The sequence below is a fragment of the Thunnus thynnus genome, chromosome 2 (genome assembly GCF_963924715.1).
Source record: "Thunnus thynnus chromosome 2, fThuThy2.1, whole genome shotgun sequence".
NCBI lineage: Eukaryota > Metazoa > Chordata > Actinopteri > Scombriformes > Scombridae > Thunnus > Thunnus thynnus.
The window spans coordinates 40,558,295-40,575,582 of record NC_089518.1 but is presented as its reverse complement, the minus strand read 5'-3'; positions in this window follow the sequence as shown (position 1 = coordinate 40,575,582).

Below are 17,288 nucleotides of genomic sequence, written 5' to 3'. Positions count from 1 at the left end.
TCAGTCCCCCCCCCCCCGCAGCGATCCGACCGCAGCAGAAACGATAAGAGCGTCTCCACACTGAGAGTCGCACAGCAGCATCGATATGCAGACAGGATCGATCAGGAACTACATTTAATTAATGTTAATTAATGTTAATTAATGATCTGTGCTGTTGTTCACATCCAAAGGTCAAAGGTCAGCTGTTGTTTGGATCCATCAGTCGTCTAAAAATATTTATTTCAGGAGCCAAAAGTTCAGTTTTTAGTTTTGCTGCTTCAGTGATTTTTGCTGCACAAATGGAAACGTTTACAGTCACTGAAGCAGCTTCTGATCTTTAAACATTCACACATCAAAGCTCGTGCTGCTCCTGCAGGGAGCAGCAGAGCAGGAAGGTCGGAGACGTTCTAACCTGCATGTGTCAGCCGGGTCCGTGTGCCACGCGTCTCACGCCCGCCTCTTTTCCCCGCTCCACCATCCTTACACCGCCGGACCGCCATCGCACACGACACGAAAACAATCATTACTGCAACAAAAATAAAGAGCCTGCAGGCTGCAACCAGCTACAATCACAACAGGTGTTTCCCAACAACGGTGAAAACCACCCACCTGGTGTGGCCTCACGGAGGGGGCGTGGCCTCATTGAGGGGCGTGGCCTCATTGAGGGGCCAGAGGACATCAGAGCAGCAGCTGAGTCATGAATCATTCATGACTTTGGAAACTCAGCAGCTGTTCTGGAGCTTTCGAGTGTATTGCACCATCTTCCTCAGCCAAGTTTCCAAAGTAAATAATGAAGTTTTAATCTCAGACGACATGGATGAGACGTCCAGGAGGAAGATCATGTGATCTCACTGAAAGCACCAGAGCAGCTACTGAGTGAACTCTGTGGTGAGAAAGATTTCTGAAAACTAAATTATTCTGAACTCAAGGTTCACTTACTTAGCCATTCCTGGAGCTTTCAGTCGTATCCCACTGTCCTCTTCAGCAGGTAGAACTTGCTTAGAGTTAGTAAGTGAACCTTGAGTTAAAGCAGCTCTGATTGGTCCTCGGGGTTAGTTTTCTTGCACTATCGTCATGCTCAGTATCTATGCAAACATCGACCTCACCGGCCAGATCCACATCCCCAACTGATCATCGATCAGAGCGATTGATCAGCAGCCTTGATAATCAACATGTAGACGAATGTTCATTCTGTTTTGTTTTGACATGAGAGTTTAGCTTGAAGCTAACAGAGCCCATTGGTTTGAATGAGGAATGCTAACAGTCTCCCAGACGTTAAACTGTCACTCTGTCACTTTAAATCTGCAGTTGCTCCCTGCTGCCATGGTAACCATGCTCTCCTCTCATTGGCTTGTTCCACGGTTGTTTTGATCATGTGACTGTTTGTATGTTTGCCTTTTTTTTTTCCTGCTCAGTTGACCAATCAGCTGACAGCTTTCTTTGGAATAAAAAAAACTGTTCACCCTTTGACCCCAGTGTGTGTTTCTTTGTCTGTGTGTGTGTTTGTGTGTGTGTGTGTGTGTATGTGTGTGTGTGTGTGTGTGTGTGCGCATGCGCGTGCACACACGCGTGTGTGTGTGTGCAGCAGTGAGAGTGCGACAGGTGATAATCTGTTAATGCAATTAAGGTTTTAAAAGACACGTGAAGAACAAAAACAGTCAGTCAGGTAGACGAGCATCTGATGTCCTGATGGACAGACGAGCTTCACATCCTACATCTAACCCGTCTGTGAGTCTACCTGTCTGTATGAACCTGTCTTCCTGTCTGTATGTACCTGTCTGTATGAACCTGTCTTCCTGTCTGTATGAACCTGTCTACCTGTCTGTGAGTCTACCTGTCTGTATGAACCTGTCTACCTGTCTGTATGAACCTGTCTTCCTGTCTGTATGTACCTGTCTACCTGTCTGTATGAACCTGTCTTCCTGTCTGTATGTACCTGTCTACCTGTCTGTATGAACCTGTCTGTATGAACCTGTCTTCCTGTCTGTATGAACCTGTCTACCTGTCTGTATGAACCTGTCTGTATGTACCTGTCTACCTGTCTGTATGAACCTGTCTGTATGAACCTGTCTACCTGTCTGTATGAACCTGTCTTCCTGTCTGTATGTACCTGTCTACCTGTCTGTATGAACCTGTCTGTATGAACCTGTCTTCCTCTCTGTATGAACCTGTCTGTATGAACCTGTCTACCTGTCTGTATGAACCTGTCTACCTGTCTGTATGAACCTGTCTACCTGTCTGTATGTACCTGTCTTCCTGTCTGTATGTACCTGTCTACCTGTCTGTATGAACCTGTCTGTATGAACCTGTCTACCTGTCTGTATGAACCTGTCTACCTGTCTGTATGAACCTGTCTTCCTGTCTGTATGTACCTGTCTGTATGAACCTGTCTTCCTGTCTGTATGAACCTGTCTACCTGTCTGTGAGTCTACCTGTCTGTATGAACCTGTCTACCTGTCTGTATGAACCTGTCTACCTGTCTGTATGAACCTGTCTTCCTGTCTGTATGTACCTGTCTGTATGAACCTGTCTTCCTGTCTGTATGTACCTGTCTGTATGAACCTGTCTTCCTGTCTGTATGTACCTGTCTACCTGTCTGTATGAACCTGTCTTCCTGTCTGTATGTACCTGTCTACCTGTCTGTATGAACCTGTCTGTATGAACCTGTCTTCCTCTCTGTATGAACCTGTCTGTATGAACCTGTCTACCTGTCTGTATGTACCTGTCTACCTGTCTGTATGAACCTGTCTACCTGTCTGTATGTACCTGTCTTCCTGTCTGTATGAACCTGTCTACCTGTCTGTATGAACCTGTCTTCCTGTCTGTATGTACCTGTCTACCTGTCTGTATGAACCTGTCTGTATGAACCTGTCTACCTGTCTGTATGAACCTGTCTACCTGTCTGTGAGTCTACCTGTCTGTATGAACCTGTCTTCCTGTCTGTATGAACCTGTCTACCTGTCTGTGAGTCTACCTGTCTGTATGAACCTGTCTACCTGTCTGTGAGTCTACCTGTCTGTATGAACCTGTCTACCTGTCTGTATGAACCTGTCTACCTGTCTGTATGAACCTGTCTTCCTGTCTGTATGTACCTGTCTGTATGAACCTGTCTTCCTGTCTGTATGAACCTGTCTTCCTGTCTGTATGTACCTGTCTACCTGTCTGTATGAACCTGTCTGTATGAACCTGTCTTCCTCTCTGTATGAACCTGTCTGTATGAACCTGTCTACCTGTCTGTATGAACCTGTCTACCTGTTTGTATGAACCTGTCTACCTGTCTGTATGAACCTGTCTACCTGTCTGTATGTACCTGTCTTCCTGTCTGTATGAACCTGTCTACCTGTCTGTATGAACCTGTCTTCCTGTCTGTATGTACCTGTCTACCTGTCTGTATGAACCTGTCTGTATGAACCTGTCTTCCTGTCTGTATGAACCTGTCTACCTGTCTGTGAGTCTACCTGTCTGTATGAACCTGTCTACCTGTCTGTATGTACCTGTCTACCTGTCTGTATGAACCTGTCTACCTGTCTGTATGTACCTGTCTGTATGAACCTGTCTACCTGTTTGTATGAACCTGTCTACCTGTCTGTATGAACCTGTCTACCTGTCTGTATGTACCTGTCTTCCTGTCTGTATGAAACTGTCTACCTGTTTGTATGTACCTGTCTACCTGTTTGTATGAACCTGTCTACCTGTCTGTATGAACCTGTCTGTATGAACCTGTCTACCTGTTTGTATGAACCTGTCTACCTGTCTGTATGTACCTGTCTGTATGAACCTGTCTACCTGTCTGTATGTACCTGTCTTCCTGTCTGTATGAACCTGTCTACCTGTCTGTATGAACCTGTCTACCTGTCTGTATGAACCTGTCTACCTGTCTGTATGAACCTGTCTACCTGTCTGTATGTACCTGTCTACCTGTCTGTATGTACCTGTCTGTATGAACCTGTCTACCTGTCTGTATGAACCTGTCTGTATGAACCTGTCTACCTGTCTGTATGAACCTGTCTGTATGTACCTGTCTACCTGTCTGTATGTACCTGTCTGTATGTACCTGTCTACCTGTCTGTATGAACCTGTCTACCTGTCTGTATGTACCTGTCTACCTGTCTGTATGTACCTGTCTACCTGTCTGTATGTACCTGTCTGTATGAACCTGTCTACCTGTCTGTATGAACCTGTCTGTATGAACCTGTCTACCTGTCTGTATGAACCTGTCTGTATGTACCTGTCTACCTGTCTGTATGAACCTGTCTGCCTGTCTGTATGAACCTGTCTTCCTGTCTGTATTTACCTGTCTACCTGTCTGTATGAACCTGTCTACCTGTCTGTATGAACCTGTCTACCTGTCTGTATGTACCTGTCTACCTGTCTGTATGAACCTGTCTACCTGTCTGTATGTACCTGTCTTCCTGTCTGTATGAACCTGTCTACCTGTCTGTATGAACCTGTCTTCCTGTCTGTATGTACCTGTCTACCTGTCTATATGAACCTGTCTACCTGTCTGTATGTACCTGTCTCTCTGCAGGTGTGTTGTCCTGAGGGTCTCTACAGACAGACAGGTGAAGAGATGAGCTTCACATTCTACATCTTACCTGTCTGTGAGTCTACCTGTCTGTCTGTTTACCTGTCTGCCTGTGTTTACCTACGTTGTTAAGAGAGAGACAGGCCAGTGATGTGAGTCTATACATTACCCAGAATGCTGTGCTGTACTCTGTCTGTGCCTCAGAGGATCTTGTTGCCATGGAGGAGCTGGTGAAACACCTGTCCAGGTGTCAGCACCTGGGCTGGATGAAAGTGGTTGGTGAGTTGATGATTTACAGCTGTTTATTTATTAGAAGGTTCTGCTGCGGTTTTATAACGTCTAACATCTGTAACTTGTCGCAGAGCTGAACAGCGCATCCATCCATTGGCTGTCGTGTGGTCGGAGGGCGGAGCCTGATATCTGGAGTAAAATGTTCTGCATCCTGTCTGATTCTCAGCTGCTGATGTTGAACAACCTGGAGGTAAATCCTGACACAACTCAAGTTCCCCATTAGCTTTTACAGTCAAGTCCATTTGAATTGTTTAGCCCAGTGTCACAAATGACAAATGAACCTCAGGAAGCTTTACAGTCTGTACAGCAATGCAGTATCCTCTGTCCTTAGACCCTTGATTAAAATAAGGAAAACTCCCTAAAAACCCTTTAATGGGCAAAAAATGTTAGAAAGCTCAGGAAGTGCAACAGAGGAGGATTCCTCTGTAGGACCGACAGACAGGAAACAGATATTGTCAGCTATCAGGTTCCTCTCCTGTGGAACCATCTTCCAGATTGGGTCCGGGGTGCAGACACCCTCTCTATGTTTAAGAGTAGGCTTCAAACTTTCCTTTTTGATAAAGCTTATAGTTAGGGCCGACCAGGCTCGCCTTGGATCAGCCCTTAGTTATGCTTCTATAGGCCTAGACTGCTGGGGGACTTCCCATGATGCACTGAGCTCCTCTCTCCTCCTCCTCCTCTCCATCTGTATGCATTCATGTAACATTAATGCATGTCACTAACTTTGCTTCTTCCTCAGAGTTTTTGTGCTTTCTGGTCTGGGAGTTTGTCCTCCTGGTTAAGGACGGCGTCGTCCTGCCTCCACATCCGCTCCTGCTATTATTATTATAACTCTCTATTATTATTAATGTTGTTGTTATTGTTATTATTTTGTTATTATGCTTCTCTCTGTCGCTCCCTCCTTCTTTCTCTCTCAACCCAACCGGTCAAGGCAGATGGCGTCCAACTAGAGTCGGGTTCTGCTTGAGGTTTCTACCCGTTAAAGGGGAGTTTTTCCTGCTGCTGCTCATGGAGGAATGTTGAGTCTCTGTAAATTAAAGAGTTTGCTCTGTGAAAAGAGCCCTGAGATGACTTTTTTGTTTGTTTGTATGTTTGTTATATTTGGTGTGTACAGAATAGAACAAAAAACACAATATAATCAAACTTTCTTCAGTTATTCTCATCAATCATGTGAAAACATGTTCTGTTTGTTTTCTGTTTAGCTTTTGTTAACAAATCTCAACACTTCCTGTAGACATCTCACATTAAAAGTCTTCCAGGCCCAATCAATGGCCCAATCCCTCCCTGGTAGGCTTTTATTATGAAAAATCTGCAGCATAACAGCATAAAAGCGGTAAGTAAAAACTCCCCTTTAACGGGTAGAAACCTCAAGCAGAACCCGGCTCTTGGTGGGCGCCATCTGCTCACCCACCAGGTGGTGGTGGTCTCTCACCAGGTGGCGGTGGTCTCTCACCAGGTGGCGGTGGTTACTCACCAGGTGGTGGTGGTTACTCACCAGGTGGCGGTGGTCTCTCACCAGGTGGCGGTGGTTACTCACCAGGTGGTGGTGGTCTCTCACCAGGTGGCGGTGGTTACTCACCAGGTGGTGGTGGTCTCTCACCAGGTGGCGGTGGTTACTCACCAGGTGGTGGTGGTCTCTCACCAGGTGGCGGTGGTTACTCACCAGGTGGTGGTGGTCTCTCACCAGGTGGCGGTGGTTACTCACCAGGTGTTGGTGGTCTCTCACCGGGTGGCGGTGGTTACTCACCAGGTGGTGGTGGTTACTCACCAGGTGGTGGTGGTCTCTCACCAGGTGGCGGTGGTTACTCACCAGGTGGCGGTGGTTACTCACCAGGTGGTGGTGGTCTCTCACCAGGTGGCGGTGGTCACTCACCAGGTGGCGGTGGTTACTCACCAGGTGGTGGTGGTCTCTCACCAGGTGGCGGTGGTTACTCACCAGGTGGTGGTGGTTACTCACCAGGTGGCGGTGGTTACTCACCAGGTGGTGGTGGTCTCTCACCAGGTGGTGGTGGTCTCTCACCAGGTGGTGGTGGTCACTCACCAGGTGGTGGTGGTCTCTCACCAGGTGGCGGTGGTCACTCACCAGGTGGTGGTGGTCTCTCACCAGGTGGCGGTGGTCTCTCACCAGGTGGCGGTGGTTACTCACCAGGTGGTGGTGGTCTCTCACCAGGTGGCGGTGGTTACTCACCAGGTGGCGGTGGTTACTCACCAGGTGGTGGTGGTCTCTCACCAGGTGGTGGTGGTCTCTCACCAGGTGGTGGTGGTCTCTCACCAGGTGGCGGTGGTTACTCACCAGGTGGTGGTGGTCTCTCACCAGGTGGCGGTGGTTACTCACCAGGTGGTGGTGGTCTCTCACCAGGTGGTGGTGGTCTCTTACCAGGTGGTGGTGGTCTCTCACCAGGTGGCGGTGGTTACTCACCAGGTGGTGGTCACTCACCAGGTGGCGGTGGTCTCTCACCAGGCGGTGGTTACTCACCAGGTGGTGGTGGTTACTCACCAGGTGGTGGTGGTCTCTCACCAGGTGGCGGTGGTCTCTCACCAGGTGGCGGTGGTTACTCACCAGGTGGTGGTGGTCTCTCACCAGGTGGTGGTGGTTACTCACCAGGTGGTGGTGGTCTCTCACCAGGTGGCGGTGGTTACTCACCAGGTGGTGGTGGTTACTCACCAGGTGGTGGTGGTCTCTCACCAGGTGGTGGTGGTCTCTCACCAGGTGGTGGTGGTCTCTCACCAGGTGGCGGTGGTCACTCACCAGGTGGCGGTGGTCTCTCACCAGGTGGCGGTGGTCTCTCACCAGGTGGCGGTGGTTACTCACCAGGTGGTGGTGGTCTCTCACCAGGTGGCGGTGGTCACTCACCAGGTGGCGGTGGTTACTCACCAGGTGGTGGTGGTCTCTCACCAGGTGGTGGTGGTCTCTCACCAGGTGGCGGTGGTTACTCACCAGGTGGTGGTCACTCACCAGGTGGCGGTGGTTACTCACCAGGTGGTGGTGGTTACTCACCAGGTGGTGGTGGTCTCTCACCAGGTGGCGGTGGTCTCTCACCAGGTGGCGGTGGTTACTCACCAGGTGGTGGTTACTCACCAGGTGGCGGTGGTTACTCACCAGGTGGTGGTGGTTACTCACCAGGTGGTGGTGGTCTCTCACCAGGTGGCGGTGGTTACTCACCAGGTGGTGGTGGTTACTCACCAGGTGGTGGTGGTCTCTCACCAGGTGGCGGTGGTTACTCACCAGGTGGCGGTGGTTACTCACCAGGTGGTGGTGGTCTCTCACCAGGTGGTGGTGGTCTCTCACCAGGTGGTGGTGGTCTCTCACCAGGTGGTGGTGGTCTCTCACCAGGTGGCGGTGGTTACTCACCAGGTGGTGGTCACTCACCAGGTGGCGGTGGTCACTCACCAGGTGGTGGTTACTCACCAGGTGGTGGTGGTCTCTCACCAGGTGGTGGTGGTCTCTCACCAGGTGGTGGTGGTCTCTCACCAGGTGGTGGTGGTCTCTCACCAGGTGGCGGTGGTTACTCACCAGGTGGTGGTCACTCACCAGGTGGCGGTGGTCACTCACCAGGTGGTGGTTACTCACCAGGTGGTGGTGGTCTCTCACCAGGTGGTGGTGGTCACTCACCAGGTGGTGGTTACTCACCAGGTGGTGGTCGCTCACCAGGTGGCGGTGGTTACTCACCAGGTGGTGGTCACCCACCAGGTCTCTGATTATTTCTTTCTAATTTCTCCCTTTTATTTCTAAAAACAGACAGGAAGTGATGCGTTTCAAGGTTTAACTCCTGCAGGTTTTTCACAATAAAAACCTGAGAGGGATTAATTACCTTTAACGTGAAATTTCTGACAGCAGCTGGCTGAAGTGATTGAGGGAAATAAAAACAGCGTGTTGTTAAACAGTGTTTAATGATCACATCTGCAGATCATTTATTAACTGCAGGGTCTGTTAAAACTCTTCTTCTTCTTCTTCTTCTTCTTCTTCAGGTCCATCCTCTGCTTCTGGCAGAGAAGGCAGAGACTTGTACTGTGTGGTTGCTAAGATACACTCTCCATGTGACCTCAGCACCTCCTCGCCCCTCCCACAAAGGTAAGGAAGACATGACGGCTTTAAAAAGCTGCAGAAGAAGAAGCAGACAGGCAGACAGACAGGCAGAGAGATGATGGATGTGGAATTTGATGCCGAGTTTGAAGAGTTTAACGGTAAGAGGAAGATTTACGTGTGCGTGTGTGCTTGAACATCTGTCTTTGTGAGGACATTTTAGGGGAGCGGGGTTTGTCAGGTCCTCGCTTCGGGTCAGAGGTCAGTTTTAGGGTCAGACCTGGTTTTCAGGTTCAGGTTGGAGGATGCATCATGTCAGCGATGGTCCTCATAAGTAGAGCAACAGTGATGTGTGTGTTTGGGGATTAATCTGTTTAATCGTAAAGGCATGTCATATAGTAATCTCATAATCTCATATCTGAGGTCGGTTACTATGGCAACCTGACTGACCAACCAGCAGCTTCAGGATCAGACTTTGTTCCTGAAATTTATGACAAAAATATCGGAAACAAAAAGCAAAACAACAAAACCATCAGCTGGATAAACACCAGTCAGAACTAACAAAACTAAACATAAACATGTTGTTTCTGACAACAAACATTTACACAAAATAATATTAATAATAACTTTTTGTGTAAACAGCTTCTCCTGAAAAGCAGATTTATTATTTATTAAGTACAATAACAACGTTTTGATATTTTTCTCTTCAGATGTTGGGATGTGCAGCGAAACTGAGCAGATAACAAAACAAAACTTTGTACTGAAGTTCTTTGATAAATGTATAAAAGCTGTAAACAGAACCGCGTTCCTGCACATGCTCAGTAGCGTCCGCCGTACACAGAACTACTGTCCAGAGACCGAAGACGTGATGCTGTTGTTCGTCTTTGGAGCCATTTCTAAACAAACTAACGTGACCAAACTCTTCATGATGAAGGATCATGTGACCCAGAACAGCCATGTGACTCACTGACGGGTTTTTAATCAGATATAAACACAACACTGGTGAGTAGATCAGTTCACTGTGTAATGATCACGTACCCTTTTATATAGGTCATGTAAATGACAAATAATCAATAATCATCAGACATAATTAATTATATTAAATAATAGGATTTAATTCACATTAAATCATCTTGGTTCACTGATTCAGTCTCATAGAATAAACTTAACTATCAATTTGGGACTCTGATTAATAATTAATTTAATAACTACAACCTAAATTAGCATATCAATAGTAAAGGTTGAAGGAGCAGATTAAACATTAAATATCAGCATGAATATTCAAAAGCATTGATTTAAAAAGGTAAGAAAGGCAAAAACACAACATGTCGTCTTCACCTGCTGTGGTACAAAGATGTGAGAAAAAATTAAATTAACTTTTAATTTGAAGTGATGAAAGAAAGAAAAAAATCAAATAGTGTTTAAATGAAATGGATTATAATAAATAGCAACACAATGATTTCAGTACAACAGGAAAAAGGATCCCAAGTTCACAGCATCATAATTCAACGTGTTGGTTATTTCAGGTTTTCATTTAATTAACACAAGTCTTAAAATGCTTCCCAAAATTCACATGTCAAATTCATTTAACCATATCAACCCCATGAGTGTTGTAGTTTATTGTGCTTCACAAATACCGCAGGAAGAGGTGTCCCGGAGGTCAGGAGGACGGGCGTTTTGGCTCCGCCTACTGAAATACACTCACTGCTCGCACAAGCAGAAGTCAGTGACTCTGAGGAGCCTAAAGGGTTCATTTTAAACAGATAACGGCAGCTCTGCACTTTCTGCAGCACAGATACTCTCAAGACTAACAACAAGCACTGAAAACATTATTTCAGGGTGTCTCGCCCTCTTCTACACAGATTTAGCTCATGTTTTTGGTTTCAGACTGTTGCCAAGCAACCGGCTTCCCATTCAAAAGTATTTAACCTTTCACCGCTGCACGAGCAGCGCTAACAAGGAGACATCAGGGTTTTCTGAATCAGCCAACAATTTCCTGGAATGATTGCAGCAAAACTGAGCTGAATTCAGGGCTAAGCTAGCGGTTTGCATTTTAACGAGTGTACCAACGGTAACATGCATGCAAACAAAGTCGGAAACAGTTGGTCTATCCGTGCTGGAACCTTGCAGCCACAGAGTTTGGCTGGCCGTCGATGGCTCATCAGCAGCCATTCAACAATTTGCACTAACTTGGTTCACAAGTTTAAACAATCCCGTACAAGCATCACAACAACACAGCAGCAGAGCCAACGTGCACCATAACCAGCTGCCAATACATGAAGGACAGCTAATTTAGCACCAATGGCTAACAAGTTAACATCCTAATGCTAATGGATAATGCTAGCAGTTAGCATCCAGCTAACACAAAGACAAGGCTTTTTTATAGCCATTATTTGCATATAAGCCAACATTGACTGAGCTTTAAATGAGTCTTCCTGGACTTCTCGTGGGGGATTTCTGGCACTTTTAAGCGATCGCTAGGTTAACGTTGTTTTGTTTATTTCTGTTGAGCAGCAGAGAGACGGCGGTATGTTAGGCCTCACACGGGGCACCATTAATATGTAGGGGTTCATCTCAATTTTTATTGTTTGATTAACCTCATCAGGGCATCACCTCCTTTTTAATGTTAGGAAGAAACATGTTTAATTGATCAGTCTCAAATTAATTGTAAGTTATTTTCTAAACATTGACCTGTGTCTGCTGGCAGCCCACCAGGCATGAAGAACTAAAGGGGAAACACTAAATATACATTAAACCTTCAACTTAATGCTTATCTCGTAATATTTAGACAAATCTGACATTCTTCACTGATATAACTATCAATCATTACATCATAGTAATGTTGTAGTGACGAAACGTTCAGACCACATGGCTTCAAATATAAAAACTTTCTGTATGACTCTTTGTCTAATTTAACTATCAAAGTATAATTTGTCTACTACTTAAACAATTTGAAAGAAGTTCATGAAACAACTCTTAGTCTTTAGTGTTAAAAAGACGTCACTCTACTAGTCAGCAGAGGGCGATGTTGTCACATGCTGAAAAATGTAATAAAACTGAATTTTAATATTTCATCCATAGACTATTGTACAGCTTTAACAACACGACATAATTAACATTATGATCAGACATTTAGTTCACATGAAATTCAGAGTTGACTGTGATGAGGGTTTACGTAGTGAACAATGGGTTCGATGGGTCTGACGAGGGAGTTTTCTGTCCATGTTTATGTGGAGTTATCTGGTCTAAATGCTTTTAGTTCCGTTGTTAATTTAATTATTTTGTCGACCAGCTTCGCTTTCCAAGAGTTTTGACACAGTGTTGGATTCCAGCCGGCGTCCTGTTGTCAGACCCCCACTGGGGCCGAGAGGTCAGTTGGTGTGGGTCCTGCGTGAGACGCGTGTTTGTCCCTGACATCAGAAAACAAGTCTGTCTTCTTTCTTACGAATAAAAATATTAGTACAGAAAAATTCAAAAAAGCGAGCTGCCCTCCTGCGAGCGTCACCGCAGCTCTCTGTGAGGACAAAGAGATGACATCATGGGTCACATGACTTGGTGACCAATGGTGATTGGAGGAATGGGGTCGGTGGGCAGAGCTCAGGTGGAGGTGCAAGAAGCTGAGGACTCTGGGAAATTGAGTTTTGGCAAATTCATATGTAGAGTTCCAGTCGTACCTGTCGAAATATTACAACTTGTTTTTCTTGAAATATTCTGACTTTTTACCAGATGTGTGTCTACGGAACAGAGGAATAAGATCAATCAGGCTATAAAATCACCAGAATGACCCTTCAATGTGTTTCTCAGCAGAGACACAGAGACGAGCTGATATTATTATTAATATAATAATAATGAGATAAATGTGTTTTCTGATACTCTGAATCAGCATCAGACTGAAGCCACTGACTCTGGTCACCATGGTGACGCTGACACTACCTGTTACCATGGCTACAGCTGTAGAGACAACATTGCTGACTGCTGCCGAAAAAAACTACAGACACACCCACAATGCATTTCTGCCTCTCTGTTCCAGATGGTCAGGAGAGAGGACTGCGCCGGCAGAGCATGCCCAGTAGCTCCGCCCTAGACACGCCCACCACCAGGGTGACGGTGAGACACACACACTGAGACACACACACTGAGACACACACACACACACACACACACACACACTGAGACACACACACACATACACACACACACACACACACACACACACACACACACACACTGAGACACACACACACACACACACACACACACACACACACACTGAGACACACACACACACACACACACACTGAGACACACACACACACACACACACACTGAGACACACACACACACACGCACACACACACACACACACACACACTGAGACACACACACACTGAGACACACACACTGAGACACACACACACACACACTGAGACACACACACACACACACACACACACACTGAGACACACACACACACACGCACACACACACACACACACACACACACACACACTGAGACACACACACACACACACACACACACACACACACACACACTGAGACACACACACACACACACACACACTGAGACACACACACACACACACACACACTGAGACACACACACACACACGCACACACACACACACACACACACACTGAGACACACACACACTGAGACACACACACTGAGACACACACACACACACACTGAGACACACACACACACACACACACACACACTGAGACACACACACACACACGCACACACACACACACACACACACACACTGAGACACACACACACATACACACTAAGACACACACACACACACATACACACACACACATACACACTGAGACACACACACACTGACACACACACACACACATACACTGAGATACACACATACACACTGAGACACACACACACACACACACACACACACACACACTGAGATACACACATACACACTGAGACACACACACACACACACACACACACTGAGACACACACACACACACACACACTGAGATACACACACACACACACACACACACACTGAGACACACACACACACACACACACACACACACACACTGAGATACACACACACTGAGACACACACACACACACACACACACACACACATTGAGACACACACACGCACACACACACTGAGACACACACACACACACACACACACACTGAGACACACACACACACACACACACTGAGACACACACACACACACACTGAGACACACACACACACACACACACTGAGACACACACACACACACACACACACTGAGACACACACACAAACACACACTCCCGCTCAGATCACTCTGCTGTTTCCATGGTGACAGGAGTTGAGCTGTAGCTCAGCTGACTGTCTCCACCTGCAGGTGAGAAAGTGACATCACCACAGTGTGACATCACCACAGTGTGACATCACCACAGTGTGACATCAGCTGCTGACATCACAAGAGAAATAAACAAGCTTTTTATTTATTTTAACTTTATTTAAATAATATTTTTAATAAGTTAAAGAAGAAGAACGGAGCAGGCCAACAAGTAAACAACAAGTAAACAACAAGTAAACAAACACACACAGACGCATTGGGAGCGAATGTCACATGATCTATCAGGCGTCTGCGGCGGACCAGCTGGTCGCCACGGCTACAGAAATGTTTCAGTAATAATCTACATGTGAGACGTCACCTTCATAACAAAGTTTTATTTGACCTTTGACCTCAGCAGCAGATCAGAAGCATTATGGGATGTTTTTGATTTTTTCATATTTCTTATAAAATTATTTGTTAAATTAATCTGCCAATCACCTCCTCCTCCTCTCCTCCTCTCTCCTCCTCCTCTCTCCTCCTCCTCCTCCTCCTCTCCTCCTCTCTCCTCCTCTCTCCTCCTCCTCTCTCCTCCTCCTCCTCCTCTCTCCTCCTCCTCTCTCCTCTCCTCCTCCTCCTCCTCCTCTCTCCTCCTCTCTCCTCCTCTCTCCTCCTCCTCCTCCTCTCCTCCTCTCTCCTCCTCTCCTCCTCCTCCTCCTCCTCTCTCCTCTCTCCTCCTCCTCTCCTCTCCTCCTCCTCCTCTCTCTCCTCCTCCTCTCCTCCTCTCCTCCTCCTCCTCCTCTCTCCTCCTCCTCTCCTCTCTCCTCCTCCTCTCTCCTCCTCCTCTCTCCTCTCTCCTCCTCCTCCTCCTCTCCTCCTCTCTCCTCTCCTCCTCCTCCTCTCTCCTCCTCCTCTCTCCTCTCCTCCTCCTCTCTCCTCCTCCTCTCTCCTCCTCTCCTCCTCCTCTCTTCTCCTCCTCTCTCCTCTCCTCCTACTCTCTCCTCCTCCTCTCTTCTCCTCCTCTCTCCTCTCCTCTCTCTTCCTCCTCTCCTCCTCCTCTCTCTTCCTCCTCTCTCCTCCTCCTCTCCTCCTCTCTCCTCCTCCTCTCCTCCTCCTCTCTCCTCCTCTCTCCTCCTCTCTCCTCCTCTCTCTTCCTCCTCTCCTCCTCCTCTCTCTTCCTCCTCCTCCTCTCTCCTCTCTCCTCCTCCTCTCCTCCTCCTCCTCCTCTCTCCTCCTCCTCTCTCCTCTCCTCCTCCTCCTCCTCCTCCTCTCTCCTCCTCTCTCCTCCTCTCCTCCTCTCTCCTCCTCTCTCCTCCTCCTCCTCCTCTCTCCTCTCCTCCTCCTCTCCTCCTCCTCTCCTCCTCCTCTCTCCTCCTCCTCTCTCCTCTCCTCCTCTCTCCTCCTCTCCTCCTCTCTCCTCCTCTCTCCTCCTCCTCCTCCTCCTCTCTCCTCCTCCTCTCTCCTCCTCCTCTCTCCTCTCCTCCTCCTCTCTCCTCCTCCTCTCTCCTCCTCCTCTCTCCTCCTCTCCTCCTCCTCTCTCCTCTCTCCTCTCTCCTCTCCTCCTCCTCTCTCCTCCTCCTCTCTCCTCTCCTCCTCCTCTCTCCTCTCCTCCTCCTCTCTCCTCCTCCTCTCTCCTCTCCTCCTCCTCTCTCCTCCTCCTCTCTCCTCCTCTCCTCCTCCTCTCTTCTCCTCCTCTCTCCTCTCCTCTCTCTTCCTCCTCTCCTCCTCCTCTCTCCTCCTCCTCTCTCCTCCTCCTCTCTCCTCTCCTCCTCCTCTCTCCTCTCCTCCTCCTCTCTCCTCCTCCTCTCTCCTCTCCTCCTCCTCTCTCCTCCTCCTCTCTCCTCCTCTCCTCCTCCTCTCTTCTCCTCCTCTCTCCTCTCCTCTCTCTTCCTCCTCTCCTCCTCCTCTCTCTTCCTCCTCTCTCCTCCTCTCCTCCTCCTCTCTCCTCTCCTCTCTCCTCCTCCTCTCTCCTCCTCTCTCCTCCTCTCCTCCTCCTCTCTCCTCTCCTCTCTCCTCCTCCTCTCTCCTCCTCTCTCCTCCTCTCTCCTCCTCTCTCCTCCTCCTCTCTCCTCCTCCTCTCTCCTCCTCTCTCCTCCTCTCTCCTCCTCTCTCCTCCTCCTCTCTCCTCCTCCTCTCCTCCTCCTCTCTCCTCCTCCTCAGGGCTTCCTGTCCCGGAGGTTGAAGCAGTCTCTTCGTCGTACTCACTCTCAGCCTAAACTGTCTCGTCACAGCAGCATGAGGTCGGACCTGATCGCCGCTGACAGCAGGTAATCATCCATCAAGTTACCCAGAATTCCAGTGGGCAGATCTGTTTCATTTTATTAGCCACAGAACTCCTGAAACGAGAACAAGTTCATGTCTCGTCCTGTTAAAACGTCCAAACCAGCAGCTGCTTGTGATTTGGACCAATCGTGGCGTTTGGTGTGGCGGTAAATGACGTCATTCAGGTAGAAGATGCACAAATCTCACCTGCCAACAAACATGATGCCATAGACGAGCAAAACAATTCCCAGATGTTCCTAGATGTTCCCAGATGTTCCTAGATGTTCCCAGATGTTCCCAGATGTTCCCAGATGTTCCCAGATGTTCCTAGATGTTCCTAGATGTTCCCAGATGTTCCTAGATGTTCCTAGATGTTCCCAGATGTTCCCAGATGTTCCCAGATGTTCCTAGATGTTCCTAGATGTTCCCAGATGTTCCTAGATGTTCCCAGATGTTCCTAGATGTTCCCAGATGTTCCTAGATGTTCCCAGATGTTCCTAGATGTTCCCATATGTTCCTAGATGTTCCTAGATGTTCCTAGATGTTCCCAGATGTTCCTAGATGTTCCTAGATGTTCCCAGATGTTCCCAGATGTTCCTAGATGTTCCTAGATGTTCCTAGATGAGGTTTGGTTCAGTGACATCAACATATTGAACATTAGAGCTGAAATGTTGTCGTCTCTGTGATGAGCAGGAAGCCAAACAGACGTTCTGTTCGTCAGTCTGTCGTTAGTTTGAGTGACAGCTGTCATCTAGCGGTCGCAGTAACTGTGAGGCGGAGCGCCGCTGCAGGTCAGGTGACGTAAATATATATGTGACAGATTTCAGGCTTTAATCCAACAGTGAACTTTGTTTCCTGTTTCCAA